Here is a 14,190-nt window from a genome sequence, read left to right as displayed (position 1 = left end):
TTATACTTAAATCTCTTCTATGAAAATGCAAAATTATATTTTTTTTTAAAAAAAAAATTAAAATTATACTTACACCCTGTCTAAAAATTTATTATTTATACCTACCCTCTATCATTAGGGTTTGGATGAAAAATGCAGACGTCAATAAAATTTCTTGTATAAATTTTTAATTTTACCCCTCATTTATCGTTCTAGTTACAAAAAATATAATATTAGTATATTGTTCCTCTTATATGTACAAAAATATATTTGGGAATGTTCTGATAAACTTGAAGCTTGACGCGAGACAAAAATTGTAGCATAATCAAGTTTGATCGTATCCGGTTAGTCACATTATGAAAACATTGCTGCACATGTTATATCATTTTCTTGAAATTGTATAGCACTTATATGATAAGTGTGATACACTCGTCATCATTTCAATCTGAGTTAGATTTTCCAAAAAAAAAAAAAAAAAACTTTAGTTTTGGTACATAATTGTCTTTCTGTAGAAATTCTATCATATAAAAAAATAAATTATTTCCTACATTATAAATTACTGCAACTTGAAAAATTATTGCAAATCAATACTATCTATCCACAATCACGCAAAACTAATGCGAGAATTGTTTTTATCATGGTTAATCAATATTTTTCATGATTTTTAGTTATAACTAATACTTTCACATCGCTTGTGGAAAAATCAATTAATAATAGTTACACAATTATTATTATTTAGTATTCATTATAATTTTTTTTTTAATCATGATAATTTATGTAGGCAAACGTTCCTGCAGACAAGGAATTTGAGCAGCCTATAAGCTCTGAGGCCTCCTTTTCTTAGCAAAACATCTTTTCAGAACAAAATCGTGAGTTTTATATAAAATCAAATTGTATATAAAGTCAGAGCGGGTCATACCACACACAATGGGATACCATTTAAGTCACAAACTACATCATTTGTCGTCATTTGTGGGATCAATATCATGTATCCGTTCCAAGTCCTTGTCTGGGGGGCTCATATAGTAGGCAAACGTCCTACAACATGACAAATTTTCTCTATGCCTATAATTTTTTTCAAAGTAGATAATATTTTGCATAATAAAATACCGATCGAATCGAGAGTGACGTGAGTAATTAATTATAGCCAAAAGGCGTATATCTTCTATAGGTAATGGAGAAATATTTTGTAGACAATGAGTAAACATGTTCTTGCATGCTATAACTTATACGTTGGGGCGAAAATCAGAAGCAAGCAGGTGGTGATTTGAAAAAAGCTGCTCTACTTCGTTTTCTGCTTTTGAATTGGGATTCAGAAAGAATCTCCGTGGGCTACCCCAAGATCGTGATGTCGGCCTGAATTTTGGACACGTGTCTTGCTAATTCTATTTTTAAACAATAAATTAATCTAACTTTTTATCTAATTAAATTTCATAAATATTGATATATGTTATTTTTGTACTATATTTATGCCCTGTGTATTTATTTAATTTAAAAAAATATACATAAAATTGTACGTAGCACGAGTTTTATGTTAATGAATTTGGAATTACGATTTCAAATTACTAGTAACAAATTATTGGATTTTATTTGGTTTTTATTCTAAATTCAAATGATTTAATACCTCGATTCTAGTTTTAAAATTTTTTTGAATATCAAGTCAATTTGAAATTTTTTATCTAAATCCATTAAACTAAATGTAGCAAAAATATACAATAATTTAATTAATAACTCTCGAAATTCACTAAAAAAATTATATTATTTAATAAATTAATTATACTCCCGATTTAAATGAGAAGCCCACATGATTGAACCATGTCATGTCATGTGTAACATCCTTTCATTAGGCATGCATGCATGCATGTGATTGTGTTTCTTTGTTTAGGCCTTATGATTTTGTATTGGGACAATTATATTTACAGTTTGATATATGATATATTTACACAAATTATTTATATTTTTTTATATAATTATAGAAATTATTTTGACAGCGAAAAGTATTGATAATTTGTATAATGTTATTGATATTTTTGAGGGTGTATATATAAATATTTAAAAAAAATATAAATAATTTATGTAATGATGTGGATATTCTGGTGAGTATATATATAATTTTTTGAAAATTATAGATAATTTATGTAAATAAATCATAAATATGATGATTATAGGTGATGTGATATGTTTTTTAATGAAATGCATTTGCAATTTTTTTTTTCGATCGAACGTGAGATAAACAAATTATTTTTTCGATTGAAATTATCATTAATTTGATCGAGACATATCTTACAAGTAAGCACAGGTGCAAATCTCGAATTGAATTTTCTATTGTAATTATTGTTATATTTTTTATTTTATTATATATATATATGAAGATGGTGTCATAAATTTTATTTAAAAAAGTATTTATATATATAACATACATAGGTTAATTGAATTAAAAAATAAAACAAAAATTACGATAGAAAATCCAATACTGCAAATTCTAACGTGAAAACCCCGCTCGAAACGCCATGCAAACTCGTGGTCGTGGTCAAGACGAAATTCCTATAAAGGAGGCATCCATATTCCCATCGCAATCACGAACGACACAGCACATGGACGTAACCCTACAGCTCCCCACGTGCCACATTCCTATAGGACAAAACCCCCACATGCACTTTTAGCACACATCTGGGGAGACACATAGACCCACTCTGGTGGAGACATGTCACTGAAAAACGGGACCACAGATGCTCTCAACACATCCACACACACACACCCGGGTACACTACACCTTACCCCGTGCAATCTTTTCCTTCCCCTCCATGATACATCAAGACAATTATATTTTAAAAATACATATCACAGTGTTTGGATTCATTTTTTATTGTGTTTTGTAGAGATAGAGAGATAAAAATAAGGATAAATAAATGTGTTGGAAATATATTTGGATTTATTTTTAAAGATAATTTAAAATAAGTATTGTATGTTTGATGTTGTGTTTCGGAAAACAAAAGTCATTATTTATTGTTAAATCATGTCTTTTTTATGTATACTTATATATAGAGTGTAAATATATATGTATGTATTTATGCCAAAGAGAGAAAAACACCAAGATATAGTATTTCTAAATGAGGAAATATTTGGTATATTTTGATCTATTTCGAAAATAAGTTGAAAGTGAATCCAAACAAAGCCATATTTATACTTTCGTCTCACCTCATTTTCACGACAAGATGCAATAAGTTTGTCTTAAATGAGTTTTTTTGTCTTTTTAATTACGTGATCAAATGTAAGATAAAAAATATAATAACAATAGTTAATATGATGTGTAAAAGGTATTACGTAAGAAAAAAAATATAATAATCGATATAAGTAACGTGACGCATTTTTTTCAAGAACAATTAAATGTGTTCGAGATAATGTTTTTGAATAAAAAAATTATTTGACAGCAAAACACCACTTCGGACTTGGTAAGAGGGAACGAGATGAGATTTAATTCACAAGTAAGCGCAACAGATGCTACTTAATTTTGTTGTGGATGGCTTCACAAACGGAAACATTCAAGCACAGTGTTGTTGTTCTGGGAAAACAATGTGGTAATGAAAGCAAATGCGAGTATATCCATTACAAAAACTAAAGACAAGTTGGAGTTTGGTCCCTATGAACTTCACTCCCATGTGGTCCTATTTAATCTAATTGTGCTAGTCAAGAATTAACTTTACGGGGCGAAAAGTACTTTTATGTTAAAGACACAACGCATACTTTTGAAAAATATGATTTAATTTTATTTTATATTTCTATCTCGTGTAAAAATAACAACAGATCGAATTCGAAACACGAATGAAATTTCATGACATAAACTGTCAATATTTTTATATAATAATATAAGATACATAATAAATATTAAAATATCATAATATTTGAATAAATTCGAATTTATCAAAAAAATATCATATGCAGTACACATATGAAAAATATCACACCACATTATTTTTAAATATACATATGCATTGCATGTGATGTTATGTGGCAGAAAACTCAACTGAAAAACCAGCCATATATGACAAAGTGCAAATCTAGCAAAATTGAGGTGGTATGTTGACATAAAAAAATATATATAAAAATGGGCATAATTTGAATGGAAAAATGTAATACACTCAAACAATTGAATAAATTCAGTATTCGATTCGTTTCATTAATCTGTAACCGAATCAAATATCGAATTTCAAAAATATTGTACTGTATACGTAATTGAAAAATTAATTTCTATATAATTCAATCAATTTATCAAACTGTATCCACACCTGACCGTAACATTTCACCAACATAATGTGTCCCCCCTTTTCAACTATAGACAACCATACATTTTAATAGATTTGTCTCTCATTGTACATATGATTGAAGCAAGAATCTAAACATCTGAAGAAAAACTATGGTCAGAATCAAAGTTCATGAATTTGGCATGATCACATGGGGTGGGAACAATTGTTTAAGACAAACCCATGTTTTTGTCATTAGATCTAAGGTCTAATTGGCTCCCACCACAGAATTGGCATCTCTTGCAATGTGTGGGCTAAATTTTGGACAATGCACATTCATCAACATTATTGTCATGAATGGATGATTAGAATGTGAGAAGACCTTCTCCAATGTTAGAAATGCAGAAAAGGCTATGTATGTTTGCATGTTTATATAGTTATCCTAGGAAGGAAGAAGATGACAACTAATGTAGAGTGTTTTGTCATATTTGACTTGAATGGTACATGAAAAATAAGGTGGATGTGATTTCACATAAATTACATTCTAATCGAAACATTCGTAAATAATTTTTGACATTGTTAATTGATAAACTGCATTGAATATTATCTCAAGACGACAAATGATAATTTGTAAAAGTAATTATTACAAAAGACAACGTACAATAACGTAAATTGTATTTTGCCCTAAAAAATTTTAATAGGTCATTTTTGTAGACCCGATCATTGCCATCCCTAAGTCCGGAGTTATATTCTCAACAAGAATCCTCTTTTCTTAACTCCAATTATTGATACCCAATAGTCAAATTTTTGTCCTAGTACAATAGTCAAAAAATTTAATTCATGATGTAAAAGAAGAACATTATGATAATTAGTTGTCCAATTAAGGAACCAAATTAATTCACCTGTTGCAATGCCATGCGACAAATTGACAACATCGGATTATCTAATTATCGGGTCTGCACAAATTTTGTAAATTATTTCTAACAATTATTTTATTTTATTTTTTTCTTTAGTCCCCTAATTTTAGTCTATTTTTATAGCAGTGTATTATTTGTTCGTTTACTTTGACTATGTTTGTTGATTTATAAATATCGAATATATTAAATTTAGTTTTGAATTTAAATGTATTGAATATGTAAGTACCTACGTTTATAAAACTTAAACTCACAACTTTTTAGTCGTGGGACCTCTCAATTTCACCGCTCGGACAAGAAATCATTGATAGATCTATTTAAAATTGATAATAATTATCAATTTAATAAGAAGTCATAAAACCTACTGAAAATGGCATAAGCGCACAAATCTATTTTCATAGTTAATTAGCAACAACCGAATATTAATGAGAAATAATGTATGTACATGTGTAGATTGATTGAGTAAAGTGAATAGGAATCATCCATGCCCCAAAAATGAATATATAAACATGCATCCTTGGCTGCTTTTGGGTTCGCAATTAATAGCAAATTTATAATTTCAAAACTCCAACTTGATTTATTTAACTATATATATATATATATGGAAAAATAAATTATAATATAATTATTTAATTTTGAGATTCCGAACGTGGTGACTAATAAACAAATACTTTTCCTTTCTATTTTTGCTTTTTATTTTAAAAAAATTTTCGTTGTTAGGGGTGGGTACGAGACGATGATTTTATGTAATTATTTTTGCAAATTAGTGCTATATTTGGTTTTATTTTTAATCTATTTATTCAAAAAATAAAAATCATAAATTTGTGTTCCTTAATATAATCATATAATTACTATTTATTTAAAAAAATAAAAATCAACACAAATATAATGTCAAAAAACACCTCCGCTCCTCATTCTGGCAATATAAACTAAATAATTGACAAATTATAATTGAGCTTAAATTCAGTCGAATTTAAATTAATCATAAATAGATATATATACACATCGAATAAATGAGAATTTTCATGTTATTAATATAAATTTAGAAAGGGGTCCTAATTTTTTTTTTAAAAGAATATTATAGGCCTTGACATGATTAATTAAATTAAATAATGTGGACAATAATAGTTGGGTAGGGTACAAGGCGACAACAACATACCGACCAGATACTTTGGATTCTGAAAGCCAGCTAAATTCAGTTATTAGCATAAGATCCCTATCATTTTTGGGGCACCCTCCTAATAATTAGGTAATTATAACTTCATATATACCCCTAACTCAACATTATTATTATTATTAATAGAAATTCAGGTCTTATATTATGATTAATTATTGATTAGCCAGCATGGTTATAATTATTTGTATTCTCATGCATTCTCAATTTTAATACATTTATAATTCAAGCTGATTGATTTATAATTATGGTTCATGTCGAAGTCGCACACACTTCCAGAATAGTCAAATTCCGAACAGGTGTTGGAATATGAGAAAATGAGCAAACTTTAGGTTTATCGGGGATTCTCAACTAATATTTTGCGATAGTTATGTTGGTTCGGGTGCAAGATTGAAGTAGAATTTAGATACATTCTCCAAATAATATGACGTGTCCTTACCCTAGGTAGTTTTAGAGTATTTATATGGGTCAGATGTTCGTACTTGTACCGATCCACGTGTTAGAATCTCCACCTACCAAGTGTTCTGGAATCGACAATAGAGGTGATGGATTTGTGCCTGGGTTCGATCCAACCTAATGAAGAAGTGCGCAAATCTTGATAATGTTTGGGAATTTAGGTCTGTTGTGTTTTCATTTTCAGTGAAAATATGTCTATAATTTTGTATAGATTTTCATGTGGAATGAGAATGTGTTTGGATTAGCTACTAAGATTGTGGTACATATTGTATTGTAGTGTTAAATCAATATATTTTCTATAAGAATACATATAAATGAACATGTTCTCACTTTAATTACTTACTTAATGTGATGTTGGGGTTATTTTTGTCTTTTAAACAGCTTTCTTATTTTACCCCCATCAAATTGAAACTACAGTATTCGAAGATGTCTTAGCCTAATTTTTAGAATTGAGGTTACAAAATTAAATTTAAGGTCATGGGTTGAGTCCAACCAAACGTGGAATTTAAGGCAAGTGAAGTGTACCAGAGTCTAGTAACACCATAACGATTGAAGAATTTTTAAGAAAATGCTAAAATCACCTAAGAACTAACCTGCAAAATAGAGATTAACACTCCAAAACTTGTAATAACGTAAGATAATGGTAAAATAATGTAAATTGAGTGTGTGAATATGGAAAAGAAGGCTAAAGTAAGCTTGTGGAGCGCACAAAATAAGCAAGAAACGGATACCCTTGTTGTTTGCCGAGAGTGGAAGTGTAGTGAGTGTGAATAACTTAAGACTGACTTACTGTAAATCAAATATATATATATATTAAGAGGATATATAAAAATTGGTATATATATATATATTTGACCACACTAGCCTTGCACATCGTTACACGCTAATGAATGTGAGGAGGTACATAATAAGGGTTGTTTGGTCAGAATAATTTTATTTGACATGCAATAAGTTAATAATAAATCAACCGATGATAAGTATAAAATCTTATTTGAATTTATTTTGTTAATATCGACAAATTCAGTGAATATTGATTAATAAGTGGATTTATTTATTAGACGAACATAAATATCAATAATATTAAATATAATTTTTTGAAATATATAAAATCTACATATAATTATACCAAATTTCAATAAAAGACTACATAATTTTCTTTTAACAAAATTTTACTCAAAAATAGAATCGAATAATTTCAAAGATTCGAATTAAAATTATACAAATATTTGCAATAGTCTCTCTCTCTCTCTCTCTCTTATATATATATATATATATCATTAAATTCGAAAAAATAATAATATATTAATGTTGATAATTGGTAATTGAGGTGGTTGCATGTGGTGGCTAGTTGAGCCTGAGCCCGGAGCCGCATTGACAGTAGAAACGGACAAAAGAGAAAAGTGAAGAAGTAGACGAAAAAGAAAAGCAACTCCATTAAACCAGCCGGGTTTTCGGCTGCAAAACACCACGCCTCCCTCACCAACTCCACCTTCGTACTTCCCTTTTCTCTACTCTTTTTTATTTTTTTTTAAATCATTAAAGTGTACATTTCTCTTTTTTTAAAAAAATAAATTATATTTTGTCATTCAAATTATAATATTTTTTTATTATATATGCAATAGGCAAATGCAGAAATTGATTTTTTTGGCCTTAAAAAATAAAATGCACCATGTATATAATCAATTTTCAATGAAAATTTTACCGAAAAATAATTTAAAATAACAAAATACAAATCTCGTGTATTTTTTATGACAAAGTGTAACAAAAAATAATTTGTATTAAAAAATATTTAAAAAAAATACTATAGTTCGAGAATGAAATATAATTTACTCTTTAAAAGAATATAGGAACTTTTTATTCCTATCATCATCGTTTGTCGGAATAAATTGTTTCAATACTATAAGTCACTTATAAAGTTTAAACGAAATATTCATTAATATGGTCTCTTATAGGACTAAATCATCCGTTCTTAATGATTGAGTCAATATGCGTCAACATGTATCTTATTTTTTAAAAAACTCAATATATATATATATATATATAATACATTGAGACTAAAAGATACAAGTTATTAAGTATTAAAATACTCGCTTTAAACCATCCTAAGGGCAATAATGTATATTTTTTTAATAATACATCGATTCAATCAATATTTAATGTACTACGAAACAGTAAATAACAAATTATAGTAATTTACGATTCGACCAATACATCAAGATATTTGTAAACAAATTATAATAACTTACATAAAGTGAGATACACAAACACTCATATAAAATGAAATAAATACTAATGCATTCGATAAAACTCGAACCTATAACTTCAAACTTATTCATAAAATTTAAATTTTAGCATCGAGCTTTCAAGTAAAATATCATTAATGATGGCAGTGACGTAATTGAGCACATAAAAAAGGCCGTACCATAAAATTATAATATGGATGGTACGTAGTCGATCTTTATCTCTGACTCGGGCGTCAATAGCCGATCCTGCACGCAAAGAGTCGCGCGCCGACCAGCCAGTGCCACCGCAACGCAACGGCTAGAGTTAAAAAGTCGTGAACCGCCGGCTGAAATTTTGACGGCCCTAGATTCGGTTTCTCTGCTAGGACGAACCGACAATCAGGGCCCTCTATTGGTCGGCGTAAGCAGAATTTCCCTACGCTGTAAAAGAGACGTCCACATTCGGTCAGATATCAGTGGGCCCTACCATGATGATTCCTGGAGACAGTGCATGTGGGCCTTTGATGTCTGGCCAATAGGAAATGAGATATCAGAATAAATGTGAAATTCTAAAGGGAATGATGTCAACCATGATACTCCCTCAACTCTACACGAAATATCACATTCAATACTTTGATGTAATTTAATTCAATTAAATGAAAAAAAGTCAAATTTTATTTATAATTTTATCTAAAATGGTGGTTGAAAGTTAATTATGATATTCAAGAGGACAAAAAATTAAAATCTTACTTTATATATAACAATTAAACATCAAAATTTTCATTACCTGATCAAGATATAATAAAAAATTAGTATTTTATGTGGTCAAAATATGATTAAAAATCAATATTCACTTAAAGTAAGATAGCAAATCCTAAACTTTGCATGTAGTGTTAGCACACTTCGCTCATGCATAATTTGACGTTCATTGGAGCCATAATTATGACATATATATTGTCGTTGTAAAGGACTAAATTTTTATTAGAGAATGAATCGATGTAGGAAATGAATGAAAAAAAATCACATAAACAAAAATGAGAGTTGTTGTTTGAAAAAACGGCTCGTACATAAGCCTAAATAAAGTAAAAGAGTTTAGGGCATATGAAACGTTGTAGTGGGAATAGATCATAAAGAAAATTGTAAGTCGATCAACAACGAAGATTATATGTTTGAAAATAAAGGTAAAAATATTATTGATATTTGATTGTTTTGGAGAAAAAAAAAAGGAATTTGATATTTACAATTTTACTATAAAGTTGTAGAAATGTATAGGATATTACTTACAATTTTTACTAGAATCAATTTAATTTTAAACAATTTACATAAAAATTGTAGATCAAAAATAATATTTTAAGTGTATTTAACCCCACAAATCTCCCTCTAAATAACCAGAATAAGGTAAAACTTGAAGATAAGTTTTGAATACACTAATTTCACAATTCCCATAGTTGGTTGGACATCTGCTGGTCTCTCAAGCATATCCCCCTAAAAATCGTACATGTGGCTCATGCCATTCGAGGTGGCCCAACCCGGCATTCATTCGCAAATCCTGTAGTGACATTGAGAATGCTCAATCTCAAAAGTTAATTCACGTGTAGGCTATGTTGTATGTTGTAACTATCTATCAATTGAAATTGCTTTATTGCATTTATTTATTTATTTATATATATATGTGCTCACTGACTTTGTTTCCCTAAGAATTTATACACTTCCCTTCACTCCAAAAGGCATTCTCGAATGGGAGAAAACCTTCCATTTCCGTCAAATGACCTACCCTCCCCTAGCTCTTCTACCATTCAGGCTCTCGCTATGCTCTCTCGATGCAAGTTTACTGTGCTTCGTGCCTAAGGCGTTTTCACTAGAAGGTCCCCGTTGTTTACATTGGGGGAATAGGGGGGAGGGGGGGCGTGTTATCCTTCATTGCTGCGTTCTATTATGTTATGAATTACAAGAATAAATATAATTGAATGAAAAAGCAGATAAATTATACATTCCTATGTGTTGAGATGTGAGGTGCAGATGGTGATAATCACCCTAACTCAGGGAATGCACTAACGCCCTTCACAAGCACTTTAAAAACCGCCAATGCTTGTGAAATTTCAACAATAAGACAATAACAACCCAATTTGTTGTTTGTTAAGAAAGTAAGGGTAGTAATAGTGCAGGATGACAAAATTTTGAGGTGAAAAATCAGATAACCGAAAGTACAGGGGCTAATCTGGAAATATATAAGTTTCGCAGAAAGGGAAATAAAATACATAATACGAAACGATACGTAAAGTAGAGCCGTCAACGTCCAGGGGCGAGCCGCCGGCGCGGTCTGCCACGTCACCAAGCAGGCATTAGTAGCCCGTGCATTTGAAGCAAAAGGTAATTAAGCTTACGTAACTCTCACTTTCACGACATCCACACGATTAGCGTTAATTAACCCTTGATTAATTCCAAAGGTTGATCCCTTTCCTGAAATGACGAGATTACCCTCACAAAGGTTTTGTTAGGTCAAGAACATCTGATGATTGAGTGATTGTCAGAAGAAAACATCATGAGTGGTTTGATAATTGGTTTTGTCCACATTTCTCCCAATTTTAAGGTTTAAATATTCTGCAAATATATATTTTTTTGCAATGCCATTAAATAAAAATAAGGACTTTAGTATATTACAAGAATATTTATATTTCGCTAAAAGAAAATTGATCATTCCATATTTATTATTATTTAAAAATTATTGTAAATCAATACTATTCATTGTAGTTAGACTAAGTAGATGAGAAAACTTAAGTTTTGACCATGGCGAATCGACATTCGCTATGTTTTACCTATGACAAAAATATTTTCACGATTTTTAGATGTAACAAATGCATTGATTTTGCTTGCAGAAACAAACAGTTAATAACCATTGTGCGACCGTTATTAATGTGTGGAAGTCAAACCAACATTCAACTTTACCACTCGAACAAGGCCTCACTGGCTTTTAATGCACATTTGAAACCAACCAATGACAAAAATATTTAAAAGCATTTATAAGATTTGACATAATTACGAATATCTCTTTTTTATTTAAAAAATTACATATACCCCCTGATATTTGATGAAATTATGTAATCCTTGTATGGCGAAATAAAATTATCAACTTTGCCCTTACTGTATTTTTTATTTTTTAAAAAAATTAAAATTTATTAAAAAATCAAACGGGATGAATGAGAAAATTTTAAATTATAAAAAAATTATCCACTTAGTACATAAAAAATAAAAAAAAATAAAAAAAAATAAAATTATATTTTTTTTATCCCCAATGACATATTGGTGAGTTCATAATAAAAAATAGATGGAAACCTAATGGATTGAGCTAATTACTAAACGACAGTTAAAATCAAAAGGGTGTTAATGATTTTTCAAACAACAAGTGGGTATTCGTAATTATATCAAATCTCAAAGGAGATTGTTGTAATTTACCCTAAATAAAAACGATCCAAAATATGCTCTCTGAAATTCAAAATATTTTTCAAACGAAACGTTGACGCTATTTTTGTCTAGATATGATCCAACCTCCAATTTAGGTTTGCTCTGTAAATTGGACTCCTGAAAAAGGAAAAACTTATAATTTATATAAAATCTGATCAGATCTGAATTGATCATATGATAAATTTTTATATATGTCAAATAATGATACGTGAATCTGTAAATTCCCTAGCATTCATTATAAACACCCTCAAATTCTTATTCATTAAATATCTATTCATTACTATCAACAATCAAATTTTTGTGCCGGTAATTCTAAGTCAAAATCTTTCAAATAAATAAATAAAAAGTCTAACTCAAAACCCATTTTAAATCAAATATCGGAGAGTTATAACTAAAAATATTTTAAATCAGAGATTTGAATTCAAACCCACTGCAACCTCACTCAACTGGATTGAATACAAGCTTTCGAGTCATACAATGATATACATGCACGTTTTATATGAATTCGAACAGACAAAATACAATTGGCATGTGTCGGGCCATTCTCTTTGTATTATATACTAATTACATTGTAAGTGTATTAAATTTATTGTGTAATTGATTTAAATGTATCTCAATTTTATTAATCTAGAATTAAAAAGAAAAATGATGGGGAAAGAAAATCAAAGGGAATACTACATTTACACCTCCTAACTTATAATCAATTTATATAAATCACCCATATTTTTTACATAATTACAAAAACTATCACTGACAACTAAAAAATAGAGATAGTTTGTATAATAATGATGATGCTTTGGGGGTATATATATAATTTTTTAAGAATAAGAATATTTTATGAAAATAATATTGATTTTTTTAATAAATATATAATTATCTAAAAAATAAAAATAATTCGTATAAATATATTATAAATCAGGGATATAAATATAATTTTCTCTAAAAAGTAAAGAGAAGAGGGGAATGCTGCTGTGAAATTGTTCTCCAAATTACTACACCTCTTTTTATGATGTCCGATGACATGACATTATTGCACGTCCAAAAATCACACCAAAAAGATATTTATTAGTTATCAACTGTTCCAACTATCACCTTACAAACCGGACCCCCCCACCCCCCAATATATATATATATATGTGTATATATAAACCAATCCACAAAATTAAAATTGACAGGCTATATGTTTATACTCTTCTAGTCATTGTCAAAATTAATGAGGGCAATATAGTCACAAAATAGGATGATGATCGTGATGTATCGATTAATCCACGACCCAATTAAGGAAAAAAATATACTTCAAGTTGAGTCAGACTGAATTTAAATTTATTATATAATATATTTATTATATAATTGATATAAATTATAAATTAAGGGATTAACTACAATAATTATATTTATATTATAATCAGTGGAGGGTCTATCAAATTTAAATTTAATTTTTTAGAAAATTAATTAAATAATATTAAGAGCGAGAGAGAAATTATAAATTAAGCGATTAACTACAATAATTATATTTATTATATAATCAGTGTAGGGTCGATCAAATTTAAATTTAATTTTTTGGAAAATTAATTAAATAATATTAAGAGCGAGAGAGGTAGACCCGGTGAAAAAAACAAAAAACACTTAATCGAGTAAGCATATGTTGTTACTCCTGGTCTGTAATAATGGCGATTGGTGAAAAGTTTTTGTTTTCTTGAACGTCAGTGGTCAACTTTGTGAGGCCACAGTCAGACTCTTTC

Source organism: Sesamum indicum, linkage group LG5, assembly GCF_000512975.1.
Source record: "Sesamum indicum cultivar Zhongzhi No. 13 linkage group LG5, S_indicum_v1.0, whole genome shotgun sequence".
NCBI classification, from domain to species: Eukaryota; Viridiplantae; Streptophyta; class Magnoliopsida; order Lamiales; family Pedaliaceae; genus Sesamum; species Sesamum indicum.
This window is presented reverse-complemented; position numbering follows the sequence as displayed.